This window comes from Amphiprion ocellaris, chromosome 5 (assembly GCF_022539595.1).
Source record: "Amphiprion ocellaris isolate individual 3 ecotype Okinawa chromosome 5, ASM2253959v1, whole genome shotgun sequence".
Taxonomy (NCBI): domain Eukaryota; kingdom Metazoa; phylum Chordata; class Actinopteri; family Pomacentridae; genus Amphiprion; species Amphiprion ocellaris.
This window is the reverse complement of record NC_072770.1, coordinates 30,413,210-30,429,538: the sequence shown is the minus strand read 5'-3', so window position 1 is coordinate 30,429,538 and position 16,329 is coordinate 30,413,210. Positions and strand designations below refer to the sequence as shown.

The 16,329-nt window shown below is 38.6% G+C and overlaps 1 long non-coding RNA gene across 1 annotated transcript; it reads left to right on the top strand.

Annotated features, from left to right (window-relative positions):
• Window positions 1-8,285: 8,285 nt before the first annotated feature.
• On the top strand, window positions 8,286-13,405 carry LOC129349030 (uncharacterized). Its single transcript, XR_008601825.1, has 2 exons — window positions 8,286-9,270; window positions 12,875-13,405. It is a non-coding gene; the product is annotated as an uncharacterized LOC129349030 (long non-coding RNA).
• Window positions 13,406-16,329: the final 2,924 nt, after the last annotated feature.

The following is a 16,329-nucleotide window of genomic DNA, read 5'->3' as shown; positions in this document are numbered from 1 at the left end:
TTAGGGTTTGAAGCATTTAAGAATATTGCTGCTACCTGAAATGAGGATGAGATCAGTTGTGTAAATCCAGATGAAAGCCTTGCCTTGTGACCTGTTGGGGCAAGTTATTCTCAGGCCAAGAGAAAGGTATATTTACAGTATATATACATATATATGTGTGTGTATATATATATATATATATATATATATATATATATATATATATATATATATATATATATATATATATATATATATATATATATATATATATATATATATATATATATATGTATGTATATATATATATGTATATATATATATATATATATATATATATATATATATATATATATATATATATATATATATATATATATATATGTGTGTATATATGAACATAAACACACGCACATACACACATAAGGCATGCATTTAGTTAGAAACCTCAAATGGAAAGAAGGTGCATGCACAGCGAATGGTTATGTTTCCTTGACAACATCAGCAACACTAAGTTCCTGTTACAGTGTCCTAACAAACGAGCTTTGGTCTTTTCCAGCTCTTTTTGTTTTCTTCATTTTCCTGCTGAGCCATACATTTGTTGACGTTCTGTTTTGTTTGGGGCAAATGTATGTTAGACATCAGCCGAGTGGTTTGAGCTGCCTGCACCACTTCTCCACTGCTGGCGAGCTATTGTTTTCTTTCTCACACCACTGCAGGCCTGTGTTCCATTTTGTTTGTGTTTGGTAAGCATTTATCTGTTGCTCATTAATGTTATATCCTCACTGCGTTTGAAACTGTGTTCATTTTAATGCACTAAGGTTAAGTGTCTCTCCTTTGATCCTTCTGCAGCATACAGTTTTTTTTTCTAAACATCAAATGGGGGAAAGGCATACAGCCTAACTCTAGCCTTGAGGGGACCACATGACATTGTACTGTTTCCAGAACCGTCAAAAATAAACAAAAAACATATTCTCCAATTGTTTCATCTTCAGATTTGCATATTGAGGGGTGAAAAGCAGCAGAACGTCATTCTGCTTTGCTTTAATAGAATGAAAATGAGCGGTTGGTTGTGTTTTATCCCACCGTGTCCACATGAAATGAGTAAACAGTTGAGAAAGAAGAGTGTATTCCCCTTTGCTAAACTGAAAGAAAAATGACAAACATCCACCATCTTTTCATGTTGAGTGGAGAGTTGAAAGTAAAAGTGAGCGTGTGTTTCTACTGTATCTCTAAAGTTGGTTGAGGATGACTTGCTGCTTAGAGGGAGGGCAGAGCAGACCTGTGCTACAGTCCCATCTGGGGTTACCAGATCTGGGTCACATAGTACTTGCAGAAAATTGTTCTTGTTTAATGTATCCTGGTTGGAGTATCAGAACATTTTACACGAGGAAAATATTAATTTATGTAACTGAAAATGCAACTTTTCCATTGCCCCCGGTGCAGTAATCTCCACTGATTTTGGTTCTCCAAGTAGGATTCATCAAACAAAAATGATAAGGTGTAAACACTGATCGATCCAGGCCTGGTTGTAAAACACACTACACTGGCCTGTCCTGGAGTCTCTGACCATCACCGTGATCAATGTAAGCAGTCAAGAAACTGTTTTGTATGTATATAAATAAATAAATAAGTCTATCTGAGAAGAAGATTAATATTCCTAGTCAAGTAGTCTCTCTGGTGTATAAAAACAACCCAACCTGGTTGGACTATGTAGCATCTTAATAAATTAAATGAATAAAGCCTCTACCTAAACGTGTGAAGTTATTTCCTGTTTTGCATACAGGCTGGAAGGCGCACTCTGTCATAGATTTCTGTGTTCTTTTACTCTGCCAAGGAACGCTGGGGGGTTGTGTGACGATCAGCATACGTTTGTTAATCTGTTCGTCTGTTAGCAACATTACTCAAAAACGAACAAACGGATTTGGATGAAATTTTCAGGGAATGTCAGAAATGACACAAGGACCAAGTGATTACATTTTGACAGCAATGCAGCTTATAGTCTGGATCCAGGGATTTGTTAAAAATTTCTGTATCCGACTGAGCAGCCTTGGCGGAGTACTGCGCTCTGTAAGGGTTTTTTGTTATTTATTTAATCTTTGAAAAGTCACTGAGAAGTAGCGGTCATTCACAGTGATGTGAAAAAAACACTTTTTAAACACAGTATAATAGAAGGTGGACCACTGCCAAAGCTAGAGAGAATAAAAGAGAAGCCTGAAAAGATGAATGCCCTTTGTTCATGTTCAGACTTTTCATTTATTTATCTGAAAAATACTTTTGTAACATTGCCAGACTTGCAATATTAAGTTTTTAAGAAAAAAATTGATGCAGCTAAACCAGATATTGTCGCTTTAATTTCACACATTTTTCTCACCTGGCAAAACCTGAAATTACCCACAATGCAACGTGACCTCCCACAGTTTGGTCAGAGATTCTGAGGGTGAGTTAATGTATAACGTAGCCTCAAACAGAGATGGAGAGCAGGTTACAGAGCTCTTGTAATCTTGTTTCCCTCCTGCCTTCTGTGAATAAAAAGATGAAGTTACAGTCAAAAAGCCACTTTATGTTATCTTGAGCTGCACTGACTCATACTATTAGAAAAAAAATTACACCTAAGTCTCTCTGTCACTTAATCACTCATCGAAAATGAATTCTGTTGAGAGGTTTTGGATGAACAGAGACTCTTAAGATCCTCGTGGTCCAAGGCTGGATCCCATCCTGGTACTCTTCACCTAAATCCAGAAAGACTGTCACATATTAGAATTACATCTGAGAAATAGTTTCTCCAAAAGACATACTATGCATGAAGAAGTCAGGCTGTTTAACAACACTTACTGCTTTTCTATAACTATTTCCAGAATCCTCAAAGACTCTTGAGCACTTTCCAGCTAACATGTTTGTTGGGACAAAGTAACAGGCTAGAAATCTTTTACTGTGCAGCAGTTTCATTGTTGTTGTTTGTTTGTTTTTTCCTCATGATACAGTGCCGATAAAAGCATTCACCCTTTGAAGTTTTCCCCTTGTACTTTTCAACCTTAAATCATGTCAATTGAAATCAATTTGATATAGCTTTTATGACAAGAATTTACAAAAACAAGATAATTTCATGTCAAAGTGTGAACAGATTTTTAAGAAGTAATGTCAATAATTAAATGTATAAAACGTAAAATAAGTGATTGCATACACTACTGCTCAAAAGTTTGGGGTCATAAAAGGTTTTTTTTTTTAATGAAGATAACATTAAATGAATCAGAAATCCAGTCTACACATTGTTAATGTGGTAAATGACTATTCTAGCTGGAAATGACTGATTTTTAATGGAATATCTCCATAGGGGTACAGAGGAACATTTCCAGCAACCATCACTCCTGTGTACTAATGGTACATTGTGTTAGCTAATGGTGTTGAAAGGCTAATTGATGAGTGTCCTTGTTTCTTTGTGGTGTAGTAACCAAGGGTATCGATTCACCAGTGATTGGACCTTAAAGATGAAGGTGTCTTTAATCTACCGTCACTTGAGACACATTCACTGCACTCAGATGATCTCCATTTCACTGCGCGACTTCTAGTAATTGGCCGCACCTGTGTTGAATTTGGCGAAAACTCAAGCAGTCACTTATTCAACATTTCATACTTTTAATTAACTGACATTACTCTTTAAAAATCTCTTTTCATTTTAACATGAAAGCATCTCTTTTTTTTTGGTAAATTCTTGTCAAAAAAAAAGCTAAATTAAATCGACCATGATTCAGTATTCTAAAGAAATAATGGGGGGAAACTTCCAAAGGGGATGAACACTTTTTAAAGGCACTGTAGTTAGATGAACCTTTGAAGATTCAGGAAATACCTTATCTTCACTTCAATCAGTGTCTTTAACTTTAACTTCCTGGGTTTTTCAAACATGTCTGTGTATTTACACTATAGGCAGACAGATGTTTGGCCCACCGCTGAGACCCAAATGTACTGCTAATGCAAAGAAGAAGAGGCACTGAGCTTATATTCAGCCATGACTTATCACAGTCGGTCAGCTGTGACCAAAACGGGTCAAATTGTGGTGAAGTGTTTTCACCCTTTAATGCTTACTTGCAAGTCTTGTGTATATATAGATGAAAGCAGAGGCACATGAGTGTATTTATTACAACATTAGCTCACTCAGTGTATGCCAGACTGATTACCAGGCAAAAACATGCCCATCAATAAAAGATTAATGCTGGCTGTTAAGATGTGCTGTGAGACTACTGCTCTCAACACAGCTGCCACTGGCTTCCAAGGCCATGCTGGCTTGTTAGTTGCTACCACTTTGCTTGATTTGGCAGCAGCACAGTTTTCAGTGGGATTAGAGTGTTAAAATATATAGCTGCAGGGCAATTAATTACCCTTTGGATTTCTTCTAATGTAGCTACGATGTCGAGTAAAATAAAACTCTGATGATTCATCCAGTGTTATTGTATCTGTAACAACCAGACAGTGTTTCTGTCTGCACCTCGTGGACGGAGGCAGCGAAGCGGAGTTTGTGTCAAGAACCCCCCTGGTGTACACCTGGACCTGGTAGCTCCTCAGCTGTTTGACTTGGCCACAGCAAAGCACAGCTGCATACTCAATGGTGGAAACCAACCAATATTAATTGATGTTTTTACGTTCAGTTGGGAAATAATCCTTTTCCAAGGTAAATCACAGAAGAACGTTTCACAGATGAAATTTACAAGAGGTCCCATGGTTTGCCACTCACCTGAAGGGAAGGTCAAAGAAACACCAAGTGACATTTTTTACCCAGTAACCAACAGATATTCCAGGAAGTGGCCTGGCCAAGAAATACTCAGGCACATAACTCTTATAAAACCACAACTTGTCATTTGAATATTTATTTTTTTGTACAAATTAAACTAATTAGATGCAATTTGTTAATTAGTGAATTTTGGAATGGAGGTGGATTTTGTTCCCTTTGGACAAATGCAGGCCACCTGTTTCACCATGTTTCCAGTCTTTATATGGACTTTCAGCTAGCTGGTGGGTGCCTGTAGCTGCATATTTAATGGACAGATAGTGTCAAAGTATTGTGCTGTGTGAGTGCAAATGATAAACTCAACAAAAGCTTTTGCTCCAAATACGTGTTTGCTTTTCCTCCGACCTCACTAAAACCTAGTATGTAGAAAAATGATAAAACGGTAACGCTTCCTTTGCTGCATTTGATGAGGGAGACACAGTGTCACAAGAAATGTTTGTTCATAAGATATCAAAAAGAGTACACCCTCAACATAAATCCAAACCGATAAACATGAAAATTCACTTTATGCAACCATGTTTTAGAGGTTCTGAGACACCAATCAGAAGTTATCCATTATTGTCTCCATCAGGCTTCTCAAAGAAGTCATTAGATCAAAGTCGTATATGTACACAATTCTCCTAAAATTGGATTGAGGTCATGATCAGCCATTGATTAGGTGAAGTTAAGAAGTTTTTTGAATCCTTTAAAAAGGCCTGTAGTCTCTAGATTTCCTTATTTGATGATTTTATGACAACACAGAGTGAATCTGAACCATACATAAATCTGGACATCTTACCACTCACAGGAGGGATAATGACACAACGTGCACAGAAAAGCTGCAAAGAAGAGTCTTCATACTTGTTAGAAAGGACGGTATCACAACGTCCAGATGTGAAGGTTCTTATTATTAGTTTTGACCACAAGGAAACGCAACCCTTTGACCCTCAGACTGGATGTCTTCTGGAGGACACTGATTGTTTTTGGAGGTTCTGACTGATCTCTAACCCGCCTCTTCCTCACTCCACTGCTGCTTCGGTGAATCTGTTCTTCATTGAGGTCTGTGCAAAAACCTCTGATGTCTGGCTGCACTTCCAAGTTTGGAAAACATATAAAATGTTTAATTATACAACAGCCTGACACATTCTTTTCTCTGTGTTGTTAAGTGTGTGCCATAATTACTTTTGGCAGCATGATGAGTATTGTTTTACACAGCTATTAAAGTACACAGAGAAAACAATCAATCTCCTGCTTTATCAACAGGTTTTACATATTTGCCATGTTTATATATGGCCTTAATTTATTTTCCATCCTAAAGTTGCGCAAGTGAAACATAATCCTCGTCATGGCCGAGGTGTTTGGCACAGAAATGAGCCAAATTTCATGCAAATTTTCTATTTACAAGAGGTCGCTGTAAGAGTTTGGGGGCCCAAACAGTTTGAAAAGGGCCTGCCAGAGACGCTGGAGGCTGGACAACTGGCAGCGAGCGATGCAGTCTGGACGAATCAGCCTGTGGCAGATCTCTCCTGCACAAACCTTTTCAATCATTTGTGTGATCTTAACCCTAGAAGAGAAACATGACCTGATTAACAAGCCACCAAGACTGACAGATAGCTCTTAGGGGAACGCTTCTGTCAAAACGGGTCCCAAAGGCAACAAATGTGTTAAAAAGGCTGCATCAAACTGGATGCTGTTCCTCTGTTATGTTTTTATGTGGCAAAAAAAAGAACGAGGGAGTAGAGCTCATATTTGTCTTCTTTTTTTCTGGGTTCTGTTGTGTCCTGGAGTGGCGAGAATTGAATGCTATACTGAAATATAGAGTATATAATAATATAATCTATCATTTGTATTATACAGTATTATATATAGTCTTAAAGAATACACTACCATTCAAAAGTTTGGGGTCACTCAGACAATTTCATGTTTTCCATGAAAACTCACACTTTTATTCATGTACTAACATAATTGCACAAGGGTTTTCTAATCATCAATTAGCCTTTCAACACCATTAGCTAACACAATGTAGCATTAGAACACAGGAGTGATGGTTGCTGGAAATGTTCCTCTGTACCTCTATGGAGATATTCCATTAAAAATCTGCCGTTTCCAGCTAGAATAGTCATTTACCACATTAACCTTGTCTAGACTGGATTTCTGCTTAATTTAATGTTATCTTCATTGACAAAAAATGCTTTTCTTTCAAAAGAAAGGACATTTCTCTTACTTTTCTATTCTGTTCTATTCATCTTCTATTATTTTTGTATTTCCTATTATGGTACTTTAAATGTCTACTAAACAACGTTTTACAAGGAAATACTGTACCTTTTACTCATTATGTGACAGCTAGAGTTATTTTTTCATAATAAAAATTGCAGTGGTTTTATTGAAAAGTAGCAAAAATGGCTCATACACACAAAAATCCGGGATTCAGGTCAGAGTCTCCCCTTATAATTTAAGTTACATTTCCTTAATACACTATGGTTTGGCCTTAACTCTATGTTGGCATCCTCTGTACTATACTGTAAACAGCATTAAGTCAAGGTATTAAAACTAACTCACCTCAATAAACTGCTTCAATAAAATGCTGGTTACACACATTAAACTTAATACAAACGAGGTACTTGTATTTTCCTTATTTAAATTTTTATCCTGCTTTACATTCACCTTTACACCACTATCTTGATTTAAAAACTGTCATTATTGGTTATTTTATAGGTAAAAAGCATAAAAGGTGTTTGTAAAATGATTTATATGCTAATCTTCCCAACAGAAAACACCAACCAGCCACAACATTAACAGGCGAAGTGAATAACATTGAGCATTTTGTTACAGTGCAATGTTCTGCTGGGAAACCTCATGTCTTGGTATCCATGTGGCTTTTTCTTTGGCATGTACTGTCTATCTACCTAAACATTGTTGCAAACCAAGCACACACAACCATGGCAACAACAAGCCAGTGTCCTCCCCCAGGTGGACCATGCCTCCTACCACACAGCAAAAACTGCTAACGAACAGTTCAAGGAACAAGGAGCCTGAGGCATTGAACCAACCTCCAAACTCTCATCCCAATCCAATCGAGTCTCTGTAGGAGGCATCAGAATAAGTCTGACTAATGGAGGCCACCACCCTGCAACCTCCTACATAATATGAGGCAGGTGGATTTAATGTTGTGGCTGATTTGTGTATAAAATACTTTTATTTCACTAACTGCAACAATAAAATGCCAGTGGTCTCATAATCACCAGGTACTTGTACTTTTGATACTTTAAGTACAACTTGCTGATGATACTTTTGATTTTCAATGAAATGCAGGCCTTTTCCAACACTGTCTAATAATGAACTTTAAATAGATAGATAGATCGATAGACTATAGACAGACAGACAGACAGACAGACAGACAGACAGACAGATAGACAGATAGACAGATAGACAGATAGATAGATAGATAGATAGATAGATAGATAGATAGATAGATAGATAGATAGATAGATAGACTGTAGATCAGAGGTAGTCAACAAGGTGCCCGTGGGCGACTGGTTGCCTGCAGAGACCATGTGAGTTGCCCTCCACACATGTTCTAAAAATGACACCATGAAATTCCTTATAAAAAAATTATAGTTGCTGTTCTTTTAAAATCAAAAATACTTACATTAATGCAGATTTTAAATTACAATATTTATTATAATTTAAAAAAAAAAAAAAAAAAAAAAAACGTCTTCGGTGTAAATGAACTTTGACCTTGTCCGAGTTCAGAGTCAGAGTTCACTGCGCATGTCAAACCACCACGTCACTCTGCTGAAGTGTCCGGGTGCAGACACTTTGGGAAGCTGGATGTGGTTTTTACCCCCCAAAACATGACAGAGAAGTGAAAGAGAAAACACTATTTTCACGATGACTGGGAGGAAGAGTTCTTTTTTCAGGACAGTGAAAGATAAATGTATGTGTCCTATTTGCGGGGCGACTATTGCGTCGGCAAAGCGGCACAATGTGGAGAGACGCTACTTTACCCACCACAAAGCTTCCATGCTAACTAGCCACCTGCTAGCGCACATAGACTGTATGCGCAATACGGACAGAAAAAGGGGCTCCCTACATGACGTGTCGCCATGCAGGCTTCACTGTACGATGCAGAGGTGATCCAGACTTCCCAGCATTCCTACATTACCACTGCATCATTCACCAGCAGGCCATATGTATGTACAAAAGTGGCCGGATTTGATCATGTGATGACTCGTGTCATGAAGATCATAAATGGCTCCGAAGCCAAACAACCAGGACATTGAAGATGCTGCTGGAGGAGCTGTCAGCTGAACATGATGATCTGTTACTACACACAGAAACCCCATGGATCAGCAGGGGGACAGTTTTGCAGCGTTTTTTGTCACTGTTGGCCGAAATGAAAGAGTTGACGCAATCCAAAGGGGAAGACACCTTGCTGCTTGATGACACCGAGTGGATTCTTGCCCTTGTATTTTTAATGGACATCACTGGGAAACTGAACCATCTGAACTGTGAGCTGCAAGGTAAAGGTAAGACATGATAAGCTCTGCAATGCCAGGCTTCCCACTAACACACATTTACAGACAGAGAAAGAGGTAACATGTTGTCATTCAGAACACCGTGCCATTACATAAAAATGTGAAAAATAATTTGTTGAAAACATGTAATGATTTGTTGTTATGATCTGTTAAAAATGTTGCAATGCTGGTGAAAAATGCTGGTGATTAGTACTAATGTGATAGGATTCATTTCAAAGTGTGAAAGAGTTGATTTTTTTTCTTACATAACTGATAATTTGTACAAACATGGGACAGAGTTCATGAATTGTTCAAAAATGTTACAGAGGTAGTGGTTTGCACAAATGAAGCATGATTTGATGACAGGTAATGATTTCCTAAAAATGTTAGAAGTGATAATTTGCACGCAAATGTAACTGGTGTGATTTTGAACAAAATGCTGCAAATATACTGATTCATACAAAACTGCCAAGAAAGATATTTACCAAAGTTTCAGAGATGGGATACCTCTGACTTTTAAATATTGGAACAGATTTACATATATTTGTGTGTTTGTGTGTGTGTGTGTTTCCTACCGTCATTGTTGTGGAAATCATTGTTAATAATTATTGTAAGGAATAATTAACATAAATGTGATCGGAGAGTCTTTTTACATATTATTTTCATTATTATTGTTTAAAGATGATGGCACAAGTTTGCTATTGAGGAAGTTTGTATCAAACAAGGTGCCCTTCATACTATTCAGTACCCTTGAACTTGCTCTCAGGTTCAAGATAGATAGATAGATAGATAGATAGATAGATAGATAGATAGACTACGGATAGATAGACTACAGATAGGTAGACGACAGATAGATAGATGGATACTTTATTAATCCTGAAGGAAATTCAACACACATATATTATTGGCAGGTTCCACTTTCACTGTTTCAATTACTTGAAGCACAGTGTTGCTTACATTTATGTACTTCTACCTAAATACAGGAGTTATAGCTGTAATGGAGTATTTCCTATTATTGTATCACTACTTCTGCTTGAAATAAAGGCCTGACCACTTCTTTTGCTGCTGCTGACTTGCTAGAAGAGTAGTTCATTTTATGAAAGTCAAAAAAGAAAATTACGTGCTGGAATGTGGCGCTGGATCTGTTCAGTAGTTGGTTAACTATATGAGCATGAGGTCATGACAGAAAGGAGCCCGTTTTTCATTTGGCAAGAGATCAAGCAGCAAAGTGCAGTCGCTGCCCCGCGCTGCAGCTCTGTGGGCAGAAAACACGGCACTTTGTTGTGCGGGAGGACACATTTCTCAATAGAAACTCATTTGTTTCAACTGGGCCAGCCAGCGTACGGCTGATGCTATCTTTTATGACACAGCTGCAGCTCATATTCTTATGGAAATAATGGGATTTTCTTAACAGACCCTGAAATTTGAATGAGTGAGAGAGGTTGGAAGTTAGCCATACTACTGCAATGATGTCATCCCAATGATGTGTGCGTGCATTAACTGCACATGCAAGATTTTTATGGGAAGGTAGGAGATGGGAGAAAAAAAAACATACCTCTGCTGTATTTTCTAATGAGTCTCTGTCCAAAAGCAGCACTGTGTCTTTCTTTTACCAGAACATTTGTCAGACTAAACCACCAAACTGTTTGTGGTTTGGAAACTTGGTTTAGCTGAAAGGAAACTCCTTAGGGCTTGTTTTGTTTTCCTTTTTTTACATTCCATAGAAACATTCTTCCTGAAGTCGTATTTAATGTTCGGGTCCTGCATCGTCCCACATCAGAGAGACGCACAGAAAGTCAAACAGCAAACTGAAGAAATGCTTTTCTGTAACAACCTAAAACCTTGCGTGTGTTGTAGAGATCTGTGGGGAGCATTGTGAACTCCACAGAGGACAACTTGGCCACTTTTGTTTTTTGCACTTGTGGCCCTTAAGAGTCTCCCTGTTACATTGGTAGCTTAACTGACATAATTTTGGACATAATTTATAGCCTGAAAGATTTCAAGCAAAGCAAGTTTGGCCAGTTTTCTCTCCTATGACCACGTCTCCCTGAATACTTGTGGTGCTTTTACTTGGTTTGCTCTTAAAACATGCAGAAATGTGCTTTTTTTTTCCCCCACAAGAAATAGTTTGAGATTAAGAAACAAATTTACACAGTCACTTTCTTGTGAGAGTTAGATCAAGGAATGAGTTCACATGTTTTTACTCTTCAGGCTGTATATAGAGATGGACGACATGTCTCCATTTACTCCCCCTGAACTTTGGGCATATGCTGTCTGTCTGTCTGTCTGTCTGTCTGTCTGTCTGTCTGTCTGTCTGTCTGTCGCTTGCTGTTGACTCCTCCAGATTAGATATAAAAACAGATAGCCTCCCCTGGCGCTTACATCTTTGTACAAACAAATATAACATGTTGATTTGTGAGCTTTCAGCACTAGTAGGTGGATGTTGTTACCTATAAGCAGAGCCAAGATATTCCCCCAAGTTCCAGTCTTTGTAGCTGTAAACTAAGCCCTTTTCAGACATGGGATATGTAACATTGTTGACTTTATCAATCTGTTAAAGTGACAGCATGTGTGCTCCATTCACACATACCCATGACTGTTGGCAGAAATCCACAGATTCACATGTCTGATGGGAAGAAAAGTACAGAGTATGAGTTCTGATTAAATCCTGACTGATCCTGTCTCCAGTTGTAAGTAATTGAGGAATTTACTTCTGTTGGTCCATGTGGATAAATATGTGCAATTCTCTTGCTTGTATAGATTCTCTTGCTGTTTACTGCTACATATATGTAATAAACTCAGAGGAAAGACTCCTTCCAGCAGCTCAAAGTACACCACCGTTCAAAAGTTTGGGGTCACCCAGGCAATTTCATGCTTTCCGTGAAAACTCACACTTTTATTCATGTTCTAACATAATTACACAGGGGTTTTCTAATTGTCAATTAGCCTTTCAACACCATTAGCTAACACAATGTAGCATTAGAACACAGGAGTGATGGTTGCTGGAAATGTTCCTCTGTACCTCTATGGAGATATTCCAATAAAATCACCCGTTTTCAGCTAGAATAGTCATTTACCACATTAACAATGTATACACTGGATTTATCACTCATTTAATGTTATCTTAATTGAAAAAAATGCTTTTCTTTCAAAAATAAGGACATTTCAAAGTGACCCCAAACTTTTGAACGGTAGTGTATACACATGTATACCTGTCCATTAATGTGACGGCCTGCAGTACAGATCATGCTGAAAGTGATGTTCCAATCAAGCAAAACTGCTGTCACAACTTTTTACGGAAAAGTGAGCAAGATGCAAATTCAGACATGAAGTTGGCATGTTTAGATACCTTTAGGTTAAATGAATGCATGTCTGAAAGGGGCCTCAGCTGCATAGTCACCACGTTTTTCATGTCTAACTCTTGGCAGAACAACAAATACGCATAGTTAATAAAGGTCACTTACCCCCAAGAATTATCTAAGGACTAATCATTTTGGGTGGTGACTTTAAAGATCAAGATTACTCTGGTGTAAACACATCCCACAACCATGCATGCTTATAACTAACTGAACTGGGTCTGTGTTTTATCTTTTCTTAAATGGTTGCATCTAATAAGCCACTGGGCCTGATTGCTAACAGGCTGGCCCTGCGGTCCTCTCGCTTTGACTTCACTGTGTGGTGTGCAACAGAAACCGCAAACAGACCCCAGCCCAGCCATCAGCGAGCTCCCAGCAACCCCGGTGGATCCGTACAGTTGCTGCCGGATTCACGGGATTTGGCCAGGTTCAAAATGACTTTAATGACACGTTCTGCACGTTATAGCACAGATAAATGCCACTCTCAGTTTTTCTTTCAATCAGTCTCTGTTCTTTTTCTTGTGTTGGCTTGAGGACGATGGGGGTTACAGACCTATATTCTCCATCCAAGCCTGGAGGATGACCTCATGGGGCCTGCAGCTGCCATCACCATTCTCGCAGGAGTTAATAGGAACAGTATGTAGCCTCTGGAAAAGACTGCCTCCTTCTCTTTTCCTTCTTTCTTTTTCTGTCCCCACCATTAGAATTCGAGAGAGCCAATACTCTGCCTTCATTATTTATTTATATATTTATTTTTTTACTTTTCTCAGAAACCGCTTTTTTTTTTTTTTTTTAATAAACTTTTTTTTTTTTACTCCCCCACATTTCCCCTTTCCCAAATCCCGCAGCTAGGAAGAACTGTGTAGCCACAGCGGAATCCTAAAGCACCAATAATCCACGTTCTCGTATTAACTATGCCATTGAGCAACAATACCACAGTTCAAGTTTGCATCTTTTCAGCAGCTCGTTGTTTTTACTTCTGGCCAACAAATTTGCTTTGCTTTGATTCACTCTCTTTGCTGAAGCAGGCAGATGCCTAAACCAAAAAGCTTTAAAGTCTGACTGTCCTGCAGTAAATGGCAGATAGACACGGTAAGAGGTTAACTGGTGAGTACAGTCCAGAAGCTGTGGAGGGTTAAAAGGAAGACATAGCCAAATAGAAGCAATGCTCATTTCAACTGAGCATTTCGTTAGTGCTTTTTCTAAAATTAGTTACTAATTAGGCTATATTTATAAGGTGTAGTTTTAATCTAATCTACAGTGGCTGTTCCTCCTGTGTAGAGTTTGATATGTGGATTGGAAAGTATGATTCCCTGCACGGGATCGGCTCAGCTCCTGAGGTTAGCCGAACCCACCACCTGCAAAATCACTGAATATCCTGATTGCAATGATACAAATCCAGCAGATGCAATTAAGACTTATAAGGACACAAGAACCGATTCAGCCTGACTGACCTGTGAGCAGCTTGCCAACTTGCCTCTCTCCTTTCGGTTTCAAATGTCTGTGATCACCTTGTTGTATTAGTATGGAGGTGTCCGTTTATCTGCCTGGGGACTGGCCCACACACATTTAGCAATGCTTTGTTTAGCAACATCAGCAGTGAGGGCATTGTTTGACTTGTCCTTTGGGTTTTGAGTTGGCCCTGGAGGTGAGGTTTAATTTTCATTTATGGTTTCTTTCAGGAAAGGCATGACAACAAAAAGAACATTCAATCATCAATTCATTGTTTCAGCTGCAGTTAATGTTAAATTAATAGAAAACACTGTTTCCTATTATTTATCAAGAATTTAACACTCCAAAACACAGCTAATGTACTTCTTCAGGACTGTTTTGCTGCAGTTTGATCAGATATAACTGACTGTGTTCAAGTGGTCGTCAGATTCTCAGTCAGATGTTGCTGAATCCGGATTAGTAAGTAGAATTAAGCGGCATCATCTTTTTCCCACACATCCCTGCTGGCTAAAATCAGATAAGAAAAAATAAAACAAATGTCACGTGAAATAAACAAATGTGGTCGTTTTGTGTCTCTTTGTGGTTGTTTTGTGTCATTGTGGTTGTTTTGTGTCTCTTTGTGGTTGTTTTGTGTCTCTTAGTTGTTGTTTTGTGTGTCGTTGTGGTTGTTTTTGTCTCTGTGGTAGTTTGGTGTCTCTTTGTGGTCGTTCTGTGTCTTTGTGGTTGTTTGTTCCAAAGTTAAAGTACATTTTAACAGGAAAAAAAAGAAACTGTCAGGGTTATAATTTCATCCCCATATGGTTCAAAACTGAATATTTGCAGATAAATTCAAAATCTTCTGTACGTAAAGGTCTAGAGACTGTTGATGACTTTGGGTGTTATTCTTCACTGAGGTGACCAAGACTTTACAAATAGAAGACATCTCTCTGTGCACAATGCTTGACTTGCTTCAGTCGTAACATATATGTGGAGTTATTTACTGTTTATTCCTCTGTTGTCTCCGAACCGTTGCTCCCCCTTAGCTCATTTATCGTCAGAGTGACTGTGAAATCGGTTTTCTTGGCTGATGATTGTGCATCCAATCTGACATCCCTCTGTGTGTTTTCTGCAGTTTGACCTGCGCTGGAATGTCTGTAGTGTAATGTGTGAGCCATATGACAGTTATTTATCAAAACTGCAGTACGCTCACCCACTATCTGGGCTTTGAATCAGACCGCAGTACAAACAACAGAGAGCATAAAATTCAGCTGATGCTAACCCAGATTCTCTGTTTACTTTTTGAAATAAAACAGTACGTTTGGGACACACCACAAGTGTACTTTGATTTTTTTTCCTGTCGGTCAGTCCACGTCTCGGGTCCAAACTGAAATATCTCAACAGCTATTGGACAGATTGCCAGTGAATTTTGCACATACTCACGAACCCCTGAGAGTGAAGCCTACTGACTGTGGTGGTCACCTGATTTTTCCATTAGCGCCACTATTAGCATGAGTTTTGTGGTTTAGCCTGACATATCTCAACAAATGCTCAATGACTTGCCATGAAGTTTGGAACGGACTTTCATGTCCCTCTCAGGATCAGTTAGAATAACTTTGGTGACCCGTTAAAGACCCCGTTTTGTGTAGCCTTTCAGAACCACTGGATGTCGCTAGAGCAACAGCATCTCAGACAACTAGAAAGTTTGTGTACACAAGAGTCGAGAAGAAAAAAATCCATCCACAACCATTAGCTCATGATTGCATTGTAAATTATACTGAATGGCCATAGCTATTGAGTTCTTGTCGACAAGCATAACTTTGTCTTCACTTCACCTGCCTCTTTGTATCTCTGTTTGTGTCTGTTTCACTCTGTGGGTCAAACCATGAATGGACCGGGTCTGCTCATGAGTCCATGTGTGGAAACAGATAGACAAAAACCAGAGCTGATCGGGTACAAGCAGAGGAGTAGCAGAGTAGAGCTTCACCCACATTCCTACTGAGCTGAAATCACAGGAGCATGCATGAGGTTATAACCATACACTACCATTCTAAAGTTTGGAGTCACCCAGGCAAGTTCATGTTTTCCATGAAAGCTCACACTTTTATTTATGTGCTAACATAAGTGCACAAGGGTTTTCTAGTCATCAATTAGCCTTTCAACACCTTTAGCTGACACAATGTAACATTAGAACACAAGAGTGATGTTTGCCGGAAATGTTCCTCTGTACCCCTATGGAGATACTCCATTAAAAATCAGCCGTTTCCAGCTAGAATAATCATTTACC